Source organism: Bombyx mori, chromosome 19 (assembly GCF_030269925.1).
Source record: "Bombyx mori chromosome 19, ASM3026992v2".
Lineage (NCBI taxonomy): Eukaryota > Metazoa > Arthropoda > Insecta > Lepidoptera > Bombycidae > Bombyx > Bombyx mori.
In genome coordinates this window covers 6484518-6499766 of record NC_085125.1, presented here as the reverse complement: position 1 = coordinate 6499766, position 15249 = coordinate 6484518, and the positions used below count along the sequence as shown (strand labels likewise).

Here is a 15249-nt window from a genome sequence, read left to right as displayed (position 1 = left end):
TAACCATGACGTGCAAGCTACACTGACTCAAGTGGGTACACACGACAACGTTCTCAACTGCCTATAGCTCGAAAAAAATCGGGATATTTTACGAGAAATCCCCTAGATTGCAATATAAATTACGTAAATAATAAGTAAATTAAAGTCGTCGTGGCCTAAAGGATAAGGCACGTCCGGTGCATTCGTGTTGAGCGATGCACCGGTGTTTGAATCTCGCAGGCGGGTACCAATTTTTCTAATGAAATACGTATACAACAAATGTTCACGATTGACTTCCACGGTGAAGGAATAACATCGTGCAATAAAAATCAAACCCGCAAAATTATAATTTGCGTAATTACTGGTGGTAGGACCTCTTGTGATCCGCACGGGTAGTTACCACCGCCCCGCCTATTTCTGCCGTGAAGCAGTAATGCGTTTCGGTTTAAAGGGTGGGGCAGCCGTTGTGACTTTACTGTGAGACCTTAGAACTATATCTCAAGGTGTGTGGCGCATTTACGTTGTAGATGTCTATGGGCTCCAGTAACCACTTAACATCAGGTGGGCTGTGAGCTCGTCCACACGTCTAAGCAGTAAAAAAAAAACTTAATTTTATTTGGTTTTTACTTACGATAAATTATTAATATTTTTCCATATACAAAACTATTTCAATTATCCGATTACGAAGCCCGTATCCTCGGGACTTAGATTCCCTGTACCTCTTGAACCGAACTTGATTTATGAACAAGTTTGCTTTAGCAATTTTGTATCTCTTTTCGGTAAAACAAGCAGTAAAATCCAACGTTACGAAATTGCCTTAAATTTAATTTGTTTTGCTGTCGCCAACTTCATAGCGAGCAGCGCTAGACTACAAGTATAAAATTAAAATCACGAACTGAATAATTTCATTGCTGATGCCAGCGCCCAGTGAGTTTTTAATTCGATAGACACCCACCCGTAAACGTCGAGATTTTAAATACTGAATAACATCGCTTAGCTTTAACTAGACTAGAAAAATTCAGATTCTTTGAAAATAATGCTTTAATAAAATTTAAAAAATTTCGAGCAAAAAGTTTTTACGTAATAGTTTCGAGTAATAACGTTCGTGATATTCAGAACGCTAACGAAATACTAATTGTATGCATATTATCGATTATATTATATAATCTATACTAATATTATAAAGCTGAAGAGTTTGTTTGTTTGAACGCGCTAATCTCAGGAACTACTGGTCCGATTTGAAAAATTCTTTCAGTGTTAGATAGCCCATTTATTGAGGAAGGCTATAGGCTATACAAGATCACGCTAAGACCAATAAAGCGGAGCACCAATAAATAATGTTTCAAAATCGGGGATTTTTCTCTTTTGAGAGCTTCCGCTGCGTGCGCTGCAGAAACGATTAAAATTTCGCTAAATTGATGTATGACAGAATTGTTGCCCTTTAAAAGCACGACAGCATATGTCTAGGTATATGTTAAGGTTGACTCACTATAACGTTTTTTATGCTAACCAAATTCGTTCTAAAATAAAGCATTATTTGTGAACTATTCCACGGGGACGAAGTCGCGGGCAAAAGCTATTACATATAATCGCCAACGAATTGACGCGTTTGAGATGTGGTGCTGCAAGGAAATGCTTGGGACACATTGGACCGAACACAGAACCAAGGAATCCATTCTTACCGAGCTCAAGATTCTAAAGCGGCTCAACACTATATGCACCCGGACGAGTTTCGAGTTTTTTGGACACATTGCTAAAAAGAGAGGTGTCAATTTAGAAAAGCAAGTAACAGGCAAGGTTTGCGGAAGAAGGTCCAGAGGCAGAGGTCCAATGCGCTGGTCGGATCAGATATGTTCTACTTTCAACCCTTCAATCCACGACGCCATTCGTGCAGCCGAGGATAGGCAAGGCTGCCGCGAATATCCCAGGAGAAAGTTATTGGAGGCCACGCATTGAGGATTATCGATGCAAGGAGTAGTAGTAATTGGTTAATTAAAGTGTAAATAAGTATAATTTTTAGAGTCCATACTTCGTTGCAAAAGTCAAATACCTCCCGCGTTTGTTACACGAGACAATAAATATCAGCTATTTCATATATCAATATTTTAAACTATGATCACGCGCCGCATAAGATCCATCAAGGAAATGACATACTATTCTATCATGATTTTGAATTAACATATCAGTTCCAGGAAAGGTTATAATATGTACATCCCGGACAACCCTTTGTCTGAAAGATTTTAGTGTTATTCTTTGTCTTTTGTTCTGTTTGTTGCTCTAATCATCCAAATTTCCCTTGAATAACAGATCTTTTGTCAGTAGATCTTACAAAAACACAAAATACACCAGGTAATGTTTCTCGTTCATAAGTTTCCACATAAATCCGTTTATTATTATGTAACAGTTGAGGAGATGTCCACAGCTCTGCTTGCGGGTCACGTTCTGTTTGTATCTCTCCCAGGATCCAGACCTAACTGAATATTTGGTACATAACATAAGAAAATGTAACCCGTTTTATTATAAGAGCATACGTGAGCCGCTTTATTTACAGATTATGTTTTATATGAATCGTATGAATAAATTCGATAGGCGCAGTATTAAGTTTTGGAGAATTTTATTATCTGCTCTATTGACTGTTTGAGATTTTATAAAGATAACTGGGTTCTTGCTTGCGGCTTGTAGGTACTAAAAATATTTAGTACAGTACAATACAGGTTTTTTAGAAAATGTGGCTTTGATGCAGCCAAATTTTTTCTGAAACAACATAATTTTTGCCATAATTTTCGTAAATTTAAATTAACATTTAATTCTTAATATATCTTTTCTCTGCAATAGCTATCGCATCCTGAATGGACAATTGCTACAGTGTAAATATAGGCAAAATACCTACCTATAGACCGCGTGGGTACACACATACTTTACCAGTAGTCTACTTATCGACGTTCAAGTGCTTTCCTTTTTGTGTTTTGTATAAAATCTGAAAATAAAAGAAATCCGAGAGAAAAAAAACTTAAAATAAAAAAATCGGTTTTTCTTTCAACAGGCGAGCATATGGGCTCGCAGTATGGTGAGTGGTTACTGTCGCTCATCTCTTTCAGCAATGGTTCAGGCACATTCAAGACGATGGCTACCGCTAACTGACTTTTTTAATACGATTTTTTTTTATTGCTTAGATGGGGGACGAGCTCACAGCCCACCTGGTGTTAAGTGGTTACTGGAGCCCATAGACATCTACAACGTAAATGCGCCACCCACCTTGAGATATCAGTTCTAAGGTCTCAGTATAGTTACAACGGCTGCCCCACGCATTGCCCCATTCAACGCATTACTGCTTCACGGCAGAAATAGGCAGGATGGTGGTGCCTACCCGCGCGGACTCACAAGAGGTCCTACCACCAGTACCAAATTTTGAGTGCCCAATTATTCCACTCGTTAATCACTGTGCAATATTTAGATTGAACTAAAACGAAACGACGGACAACGGATAAAAAATACCCATAAATTACATTTATTAAATTCTCGAACCTAATGGCTCGGGATGTCAGACCGATGATGAATGTGCTCATCACAGGCAAGGCATCCGTTTCGCACTTACGTACTTAGTCGTATCAATCATTTGCACGCATCGTTTTCTATGTAAATAAGGCATGTACGCCCCGACACGGAGTCTTACGCAAATATTTGTGATTTATACCCTCGGGACACAGCCCGCGAACTTTAATCACAGACGATGTAAGCTAATTTTCTAGAATAACATGCCATTTAAATAATTCATAGTCATAGCAGATAGTTCTGAACGCCGAGGAGAAATATTGAAAAGTTCCGTGAACAAAATAAATGGTAAATTCAAACGGAGCTTCTTCAATAGCAACTATACTGAGACCTTAGAACTTACATCTCAAGGTGGGTAGCGCATTTTACGTTGTAGATGTCTATGGGCTCCAGTAACAACAAGTAACAACATCTAAGCAACCAAAAGCAAAAAAAGAAACAAATAAATTTTTACGAGAACGAAATTGAAATGAAATTGGAATCAAGAAATTAATAATTCGGTTGTGAAAATTTTTAATCATACTATATCGCATCCCTCATTCTTATGGAAGTTTTCCTTTGAATTGTATTTAGTCTCTCAACTTTCCTGATCACAAAGGAATCTTCATTTCCTTTCATTTTCAAAACTTTTTGTCTTCCCATTGTAACCTTGGCTTTTATTGGTTTTGTTTGCGTTAATATCAAGAATGGAAAATCTTAAAAGCACTAAGCAATAGCAGTAAAAGTAAATCTGTTACCCGACTTGTTTTTAGCTAACTAATTCCCATCTAAACCATTATGTTTCACGATCATTACATATTTTTACAAAAATCTGAAGCTGTTGGTATATTTTCTTTCTTTAAATTTTTTTGATTCTAGAATTACCTAGAACTTTCTTCTCTTTAATAACCTTGCTACATTGCTTAGGTAAAAAGCATATTTTTATTTTCAAGTCCAAACCGTGAGTAATATTTCAATCCAAAGCTCAATAGTTCAATAACAAATGGTCTCAGGAATTATTTATATAAAATTGTCTCAATTTTTATCCTTTTTTCACGTTGTTGACTTTGTATTATTATAGCACGATTCCAGGCATTCCTTGTTCATTACTTATTTTTGCTATCATAGACAGACACATCGTTCAATTTACAAAATTATAAACAGAACTCAATAGCCGTAAAACTTTAAAAGTCTTGTAAATTATGAACTCAAAACAAACGTGCACAGAATATCAGAATGAGCAACTAATTTCATTCGCGGAAATGAATTCAAACTCGACCGAAGTCAAACAAGGTGCGGTGTGAAGGGCTCAAACACCAATATTCAATTAAAATTTTCCCTCTACTGTTTTGACAGACGTTTCATTAACCTGGTTCTATGTATTCATTCAAATTTATGTGGTACCATTAAATTAATTGTCAATTTTAACTCGAATTCAATAAATCGACAGATTTAAGAACCACTAAATAAAATAATATAAACTAGTGAAACTTCAAACAATATGCGATGACAATATTATTTATTGAATATATATTGTTGTCTTTGATTTAAAAGGTATTCTTTTACAAAAAATCTACAATCAATATGAGTCGGCTATCAAGAGTAGCACTAACATTATTTTTAGCTTAAATGGGTAGATGAGCCCAGAGCCCAAAGATTAAAAAAATGGCGATCCTTGACGTCAGAATTGAACGCATGATCGACACACACATATAAGCACTAATACTCGAGACTAGACTTATAGCGGAATAGAAGACATATATAACAATAAGGTAGGTGATGTTACTATTTCTTCTGTATGGTGGGAAATACGCAGCAGTCATATCCGTATATTTTATTTCCTATGGCTTGTTCTTCCTATTCAAACATTTGAAATTGGCACCTTGTACAGCCGTTTTTAGGCCCGAATTTACAGAAATTATCTAAACTTTTTCCAGTAACCAATAAATTACACACGCACTAAAAGAAAAGAAAACGAAATCTTAAAAAAAAAGTTGCAAACACCAACTTTCCAGTAGACACAAACTTACGTCTATAATGCTCTGCTTAGTTAAGTTATCAAATTACCGTCAGCATAAGATAAAGTTTCATGTAATTAGATACACTTCATTGTTTCCGGCTTTGTCCTTTCGAATAGAACCAACTGTGACACATATACGAGGAAAATCATTTAAAAAAAGTCTTATTTCCTTGCGTAGCGTAGACGCCGCCAGTCTCGTGCCACTAACAGCCAAGCGAACCCTCGGACTTCGCTTAGGCCCATCAATTCTATTTAATTGGAAAACATCGATACTGTTGACACGAGTTTGGAATCCACTTAATAGCTCATTAAAGGACGAGGGGTCACCGAACCTTTAGTGCTGTGCCCGCATCCTGGCGTCACGTCTGGCACTAAATAAATTGACACACGGACGCTCCGTGCAAACAGACATTTGAGTCCCCTGCAACGTCCCTGTTTGTTATGGTCTTTTGTATCCTTTTCAATAAAACCTTTTGAATTGACGCCATTACCGACCATTACCCTATATCGTGTTTTTATAAAACGTTCCATGCTACATCCAAAATCAAATCATAAGCAGACTTTATGTCCGTATTAATAAGTGCGTTTATTCCACTATAACTGCACCAGTTTACAGGCACTTTGTACAGTAAGTTCCCGGTCACCGTTCTCGTCGAACCCGTCGCTTGCGACGAAGGGCTCGACGAGTAAATCAACCCTCAAACACAGCCCACTGAGTTTCTCGCCGGATCTTCTCAGTGGGTCGCGTTTCCGATCCGGTGGTAGAGTCTGCGAAGCACGGCTCTTGCTAGGGTTCGTGTTAGCAACGTCGTCAGGCTTGAGCCCCGTGAGCTCACCTACTAGTTAAGGTTACGCTGGAATAGCCTCTCAAGGCTACCAGCTTAAGTAGGAAAAAAAAAAAAAAACAGTAAGTTCAATGTATCTGCATACAAGATACGTTTTTGTTGTCAACTAGTCAAGACGTATCTAGACACAGATCCAATAACCTTTGCACTAGACACCTTCAGCTCTAACACTAGAAGGAGGCTTAGGAACCCCGGTAAGCGTACTCGTAGAACTCGACAAAAAGTACGACGTGCTGAGATTCTCATCGGATCTAGTCAGCGGGTCGCGATTCCGATCCGGTAGTAGATTCATTCGCGAAGCACCTGCTCTTGAGTTGTTAGATCTCCTTCGGAGGCACTCGGGTAGCTGTTAGAAAATCCCACCCTTCCTGACTGAGTCTTTGCTCGCCCACAGTGTTCTGGTGTAACCGGAAAGGCCTCCGGGCCACCAGTGAATCTTCAATCATCAAAAAATCAATGTGTAATTGGGAGAGTTTTACTTGGTGTTTTTTTGTCTAAAATCAGCTTACAAAATATTGACGTCAATTCCAAAGAGCGTAAGAGCATGTTAAGACCTTACAATTTTGAAACAAATACCTATATAATTAAATTTAAACGTAATTTACAGTTAATTTAAAGTTTGTTAGGATAACATGTTATAATTTCATGGAAATCATACTTCTATCTACTTTTGAAATGTAATAAATTACATATATGTATTTCAAAATAGACACATTATTTCATAGATATAATCGGTTATTTATAAACCAATATATGAAAATTGTCCTATTCTAAGATAGATAAGGTAAATTATAAATTGTAAATTGCAGTCAAATAATGTTTGGTATCCCCCAATATACATATTTCTCTCTCAGGCGGACTTTATTCACATTTCCGACGTGAGAGTCATTTTTAACGGAGTTAAGAGTCGCACGCAATCACGTCGAGTAAAAATGTTCCAATCCGAATTATTTATAAGAGTGAGGAACGAATTTACTGTTTCTTGCGTTGGGAGGAAATTGTATTCTATATATGAATATATTTTACGCAGGATGTATTGCTTGTTTAATTTTTTCCTTACCTACGTTATATAAGAGCAAAAAACTGACTTATGACATAATGCTTCTCTGTCAAGGAAGTACCACGAAAAGATCCATAATACACAGAATTTATTTTATCACCTTCAAGGTTAGCTTCTTCAGAAATGATAGATATACTTACCCAACGGATAATTCAATCATCAGAACAATTTTAAACGTCTTATCCGGAACTGAATTCAGTTCTCGCCGCGAATTCTCCTTTATGTCTTCTACCAAACGAAAACGGATGCCCTGAAGTGGTAATTTGAGTTTGGGAAAATGAAAGAAGTCGGTTGAAGTCATATCTGGTGAATAAGATGGTTGCTCGATGGTATTCGTTGAGTATTTGGTCAAAAATTCGTTCCAAGCGATGGCCTAATGAATTACCATTTGACTTTCCGGGAAGAATCCCGAGTGCACAAAACTGCGATAGTCAAAAATAGTCGACATTGACATTAATTTTGATCGACTTTGGTGTGGTTTTCCCATTATCACCCACCCCACCTAACTCGCCACCAGTAACAATGCGTTTCAGGAATGTCGGGTCGGAATTAAATCGTAAGTAATTATTTAGAATGGTGCGGATCAACTCGCGAAACACAGAAAGTTCGGCGGCTATCTCTCTCAAACTTGAATGAGGGTTTTCAGTCACTATTTCCTTAACCTTCAGTTGCAGACGTTGACGGCCTATCAGAGTGAAGCAAATCCTCCATCACATCTCAACAGCATATAAACGCTTTGTACCACTCATAAAAGCACGTGTTTTTTCTGTAACATTTTCAGTTACCCCGAAAACAAAATTCCATTCCGTGTTTTGTCCACATATTCTAATGTGTTTTGATTAGTAATAGTGACTTGTGAGTTTTTGAAGCCACTGTACTACGAGTAATGTGAGTAAAAATCATGTTAAATTTCCCGAAATTAAAAAAACAGTTTTTCCATACGATTCAATAAATATGATATTTTAGAAGTAGATTACATATATTTTCCGTGTGTCATCTATTTAATACCAATAGTAATATATCCGTGAGATATAGAGGGAAAGACGCACAGACTAATTTATGGAGATTTGAAGTCGTCGTGGCCTAAAGGATAAGACGTCCGGTGGATTCGTGTCGAGCGATGCACCAGTGTTCGAATCCCGCAGGCGGGTACCAATTTTTCTAATGAAATACGTACTCAACAAATGTTCACGATTGACTTCCACGGTGAAGGAATAACATCGTGTAATAAAAATCAAACCCGCAAAATTATAATTAGCATAATTACTGGTAGTAGGATCTCTTGTGAGTCCGCGCGGGTAGGTACCACCACCCTGCCTATTTCTGCCGTGAAGCAGTAATGTGTTTCGGTTTGAAAGGTGAGGCAGCCGTTGTAACTATACTGAGACTTTAGAACTTATACTCAAGGTGGGTGGCGCATTTACGTGGTCTATGTCTATGGGCTCCAGTAACCACTTAACACTAGGTTGGCTGTGAGCTCGTTCACCCATCTAAGCAATAAAAAAGAAAAAAAAAGATTCCACATATGGATATTAAACACAAAACAGAACAGAAGACACCGCCAAATATCAAATACAATTCAATAAGAGTTAAACATTGAACAAGCAACCTTATAAATTGATGATTGTACTCGATTCCATAATACCTATAATTGTACTAGAAAAAAACAGACTTCGGAAAATGTTCTTTTTGATCAGTAATTGAATTCGAGAGAAGAATTTCGCTGTGTGAAAACAGCGCGCCTGGTTCCCGAGATAAAAGTTTCGCTAAGTAGTTTGGTGTTGGTTTCGCGGCAAGTAATTAGCTCGTGATGTTACCCGCGCGGCAGGTGGGGTATGTGGGAGTTGAACCTCACTAAAAACTCCTGCCGCTCACAACCGGCGCCCTACCTCGGACCGGGCCGGAGCCCAGTCGGGGCTATTGAAACGGCGGGACAGGGTTGACGCAGAGCACATTACATCCATCCCACCGTCCCACGGACGCCGGACCGGTGGCCGCCAGCGAAACGACCACCGGTTCCCTCGTTCAGCGTAGCTCGTGATGTAGCTGATTTTCAAAGATTTTAAATAAAAGTACTTAAATGAGATTTATTTGAAAAATATTAACTGACTCGTCGTTTATGAAACTAGACTACAATTAATTCTTCTTAATTAACCACAAAATAGTTTTCATTATTTTTAATGAATTTAGCACTTTTTTTTTGTATATTTTCAAAGACAAATTAAACAACCAGCATCCAATATAAATTTCACAACTTATAACATACAATTTAGTATAAAAACAGTGTTAGGTATTTCATTATTATTATTGTTATATTTTCTTGCGCTTGTCACCGTACAAAAAATATAGCATTTGAAGTTAAGCACAAGCTTTTTAACTACTAGTTGTATATGTGTCATGTTCGAAAGTATACACAAGCACTCATTGAGGCAATAAAAATGTAGAATTTGTAGTTTTCTGTTACCTTCGTCTCAATACATGTTCAAATATTAAAAGTATTAAGTACTCACTCAGATAGTATTGTAAATCGAGCTGCTATCATTACAAGAAAATAATAATAAAACTTAATAGAACGTAACATACTGATAACTAACATAAGTATGAGAAAAAGGTTACATAAAAAATATCGATCCTAGCTGCGACTGCCACTGATACATACTCCGATATAATCTGTGACTGTAATAATATTACCGCTAAAAAACATTAGTGGTGTAAAAATCCAATGAAAAATAAATTCAAATATTTGATAAAATTATCACAATCTCACGTTCGTGTTCAAAAGCCGAGCCGCGGAAACATTAAGCATTCTTCAAGATCACCCCATGTCTCTGAAGAAGTAGTGAGTGATAGAATAGTGGCTGCTCACAGAAGTGAAGCCCACGACCAAAAAAACCCAATGAATAATAAGTCTATTCCAATTTTTTCCTTATTGTCGAACTCAATTTCCTTATTTTATAAAAATCATATACGGATCGCATAAGACGAGAGTTCGCTGAAACATCGTGATACATTTACAAAGTATACAAAAATATATTTTTCATTTGTTCATTCCTTTATTTATCCATCACGTCCTTTGTGTATCTCGAAGTTTCATTTACATTAATTTATGCACAAGCACGGTTCAATGGCTATTTTAAAAAAAAGAATTAAATACATTTACGTTAATTGAAGTAATCCTACTGGACTGTAAAGTGGTTAATTAAAACTTGGAGATGCCTACATCCAGACGATTGGAAAAGTACAGTAATGATGATGATGAAAGCAAAAATATGGAATCGCAAAGATTTTTTTAACAAATACACACAAATATACACAAACATACACATGAGCACGCATGTCTCCTTTTAAAGTTAATAATAAAAGAAAACAGGTATACATTTTTCTAATTAAATACATACGTAGTTAGAATATATTCACAAAAGACTTCCACGATGAAGGAAAATCAAAGTCGCAGAATTTATATTTTTGTGTAATTATTAGTGGTATTTTAAGGCACAACTTTCCGTAATCACTTGACACCAGGTTATTAGACTGTTCATCTATCTATTTTACAAAAAAGTAGTCCGTCTAATATTGAAAGTGAGGATGGACAAAGATATTTAACTCTTTTGTTTGATCCACATGGATTGTAACTTGAGCGGTTGGCTTTAAAGTCCCAACAGTCTACGCAAGCAATACTGCCCCTTATTACTATTTAAAATTCAATACACATCTATGCTAAAAAATAAAGAAGAAGTTTTGTTTCTATCTCATAACCTTTGTAAAAATGTTACGACTTCTTCGTCCTCGCTTTGTATCTAAAATTCATAATAAAGGAAACAGATTCCCTTCACGGCTCTTAGTTCGTAAAGTTACTTAAATGCTTTTTTTTCCTTAGATAACAAGAAAGTATATGCAACATTAAGTATGTGTTTATTAATCGTAACATTTTAGTTTTTTTTTCTTCTGAACATAATGTTGTTATTCATTGTATTTACATTCGCGTTTCTGTGCAATATAAAAGAATTTAACTTTTGTTCTCTGTTCAAGTTTATTGTCTAAATAATTAGCTCATCTCGAAGCAGCGTCTATGGGAGTACTTGACATCTACGACCCCGTCTTGTTCAAAATTCCCTTCCCCTCAGAATTATCCAAAGTTATTCAGTTCCTGCTTGGAGAGGCAACAAGAGGCTTGTCGTGCCCTATCGGGACCAATCGACTGGCCCCGGAAAGCAGGGTCGACCTATCGCAGGGAAATATCGGTTTTAAGGATCATTTACATTCCTTGTCTGGGATCCTCATTCGTATTTATTAGCCGTAACATTAAGTTAGAGTTTGTGTGTGGACTGCTTAGCGATCAGCCTCCACAGTACCGTTTCATTTACAAACTTTGAATATACATCTTCTATATCGTTCCCTCACTACTGAGGATCGCGACCACATGCGATGTACTTCCAATGCACCCGATCATGGGCGGCATGGACTGCATGGTACAGACTACCACCGAGTGCTTCTCTTGCCAGATCTGACCATCTGGCTGGTGTTCTGCCCACGGCGCGCTTGCCTTCTATTCGACCCGTAATTATGAGCTTCTCTAATTCATGTATGGGAGACCGCATGATGTGTCCGAAGAAGCCCATAACACGTTCCCGGCAGATGGAAGAGAGCCTTTTTCGGATTGAATATACAAAAGGCTTATTAATTAAGAAATAGCATTTTCATTATTTTTTTTTGGAACGAAGTTCCTTATAGGACGATGCGGAGGGGTACCCTAACCGGGAAAAACGTCCGTAACGTAAGATTTTTATTAGTAATGCACACAGTGTACGACTTAACTTTGTAATAACGTACAAAAAATAACATACTTTTTTATCATTCATTGACCACGATCTCAGAGCGTTCGTTTGCGCAATACACTAACTCTTATGCAAACAACCGTGAATGAAGTGTACCACAATAAGTTCGCACGTTACCGAATGACCGTGGGCTGTTGCGAAAGCTCCAGTTTTATTTTCTTTATACCACGAATAGAACTTAAAATTAATATTTTTATAATAAGGAACTTCGTTTCTATCCGGTGCCTCACGACACCACACATCTTTTTGAATGAATACAGTTTGCCGTTTGAGAAACTGCATCGATCGGTACAGATGTCCTGTTTATGTTTTTACGTAATCGTGTACGTATGTACCTAATATTATGTAATTACGAGTCTCGGTATCTATGAAAATATAATGGAGCGTTTTCGCGTTCATATAGCATTGTTAATTACTGTTGGTAGGACGTCTTATAATTCCGCACGAGCGGGTACCCTCTGTACCCTGCTTATTTTCGCCGCGATGCAGAAATGCGTTCCAATTTGACGGATGAGACAGCCGTACTGGTGGTAAGACCTCTTGAGAGTCCGCGCGGGTAAGTACCACCACCCTGCCTATTTCTGCCGTGAAGCAGTAATGTGTTTCGGTTTGAAGGGTGGGGCAGCCGTTGTAGATGTCTATGGGCTCCAGTAACCACTTAACACCAGGTGGGCTTTGAGCTCGTCCACCCATCTAAGCAATAAAAAAATAAAACTATACAATCGTGATATAGCAGGCAGCCTTTATGTAGTACTGTCTATGTGCTCCGCGGATTTTTTAACACCAGATAGGCCGAGAGCTCAATTGCTCATAACGCAAACATTAAATAAAATAGATCGACTCATCAATGACCCACATAAACATGTGTTGACCATAAGTTGCGACAAATAAAATAAATATCTTTTTTATTTATTTAAAATGAAATATGGGTAGCGAAGACAAGTAGCAAGCAAACAAATTGTCTGTATTTCGTAAAAAAATGATAGTCGAGTTCGTTCATTCTTTTGTTTTTTGTTTAAGTACTCTTTTTTTTTTAAATGTAACCTGAAAGTATGTTATAAAAATTCCTGATTTTTAGCAAAGCTTGCCCTCGGCGCCTCTAGTACATCGTTAAAACTTTCCCTAACAAAACGTTATAAAAACGTTGGATAATTTAAAATTACACCCTTAATAAATTTCTAGCTTAAAGGTCTTTGTTGAAGTTCCTTAATAAACTCCTGATTATTTTAATAAATGAAAAAGCTTTGTTGTAATGTTTTCAAAAATAATTGCTCTTTTTTTTAAATTGTTTTTTCACTATGATCCTGTTCATCTTTTCAATCGTTTATACGAAGCGTTGTTTTTCGCCGGCGATTATTAATTTCCGCTGCTTTTGTTCGAAACGGGGATTGCTTTGATCGTTCTGAATGAATTCGGTTTTCATTTCAAGGATTATAAAGACAAGATCAACTCAATATCACCTGTATATAGACACTCTCAGTTTACTCTAGACATTCCCAATAGACACTCTCAATTTACGCGAGAGAGTCCGGTCTCCGGTTCTTCTCGTCCATTTTTCAAATCATCGCTCAATAACGACCAATGGACACGAACATTTATTATTCAAATCCAAAATTTGGAATATTTGTCGTAATATTTGAAACATTTGTGATTAGGATGCAATCAGAGCAGTGGACTAAATACTAGTGTAAATATTATGTTTTCACGACTTTCATGACGTACAAATGAACATATATGAAAGCCAAACAAATTCTATCTTTATCAAATTTACTTGCCGTATAAGCATCCGACACTTTCAATTTCTGTTTTCATTCAATAATCATCTGTTCCTGCTTAATAATTAGAAAGGTAATGCTACAAAGTATTGTAACTTACTTGAGACCTTAGAACTTATGTCTCGGGGCGGGTGGCGCATTTACGGTGTGGATGTCTATGGGCTCCAGTAGCCGCTTGGCACCGGGTGGGCTGTGAGCTCGTCCACACATCTAAGCAATAAAAAAAAAATTCGAACATCGACTTCATCTGTTAACGTAATGATTTCTTATAGCGAAATAACACATACATAACGATTCAAATAATAATAATAACTAGATAAATCTTATTCTTTTCTTTTTCTATTGAGAAAAACAACAACGCAAACCATTAAACGCTTTAATACATTTAAATTTTGGAGATAAAAATAAATTTTTAGACAAAAAATCTTGGTAGACTGTGAAAAAGTTTATCAACATAGTCCTGAGATTTAGAGAAAAAGAAATGTTTGATCAACCTTGAATATTAATGACTTCATGTGAAATTGAATTCAAATTAACTTTATTATAATGAGTGCTCATTGAACGATTATTTAATGACTTTAGAGAAAGTATATTTCAAAGAATCCAAAGATTTGTTTATCGCTACAAAAATTGGCAACAATACGAGTGGACTAATTCTGAAAGCAGGTAATAATATTCCTAAGTATTCATGTATGTATCAGTGTGCGTGAGAATCAAGACGAATCGTCAGTTTTTTTGAGGCTTTTCTACATATTGCTCCCACGGGTGTTCTCAATCGACAAAGATTATTCATTTAATAATAATGTTAATGATATTTTCCGTTACGTTAGCCTTACTCTACCGCCAATTGAATCAGCTGCAATGTCCCAAGGTGAATAAAAATCATTTATAATGTAGTGCATGTGTCTCTATATCATGCTTGGATATATTTATGTATCTATAATGATTATATCGGTTCACTGCTTCACAAAACATATATAGGCAGAGTGTTGGTACCTAATCGTGTGTGCTAACAAGACGGCCTACCACCAGTAATTACGCAAATTATAATGTTTGCGGGTTTGATATTAATTACACGATGTTATTTCTTCGCCGTGGAAGTAATTCGTGAACTTCTTATCCTTTAGGCCACGACGACTTCCATTATTTATCAATAGGTTTTCATTAAGTTGACCTGTATCTTTGGCTATAAGTATCTATGTAA

The 15249-nt window shown here is 36.8% G+C and overlaps 1 protein-coding gene across 4 annotated transcripts in view; it reads left to right on the top strand.

Annotated features, from left to right (window-relative positions):
* The window catches only part of LOC101743862 (cell adhesion molecule Dscam2), a 220631-nt gene that overhangs the window by 70894 nt on the left and 134488 nt on the right, over positions 1-15249 (top strand). The window lies entirely within an intron of this gene.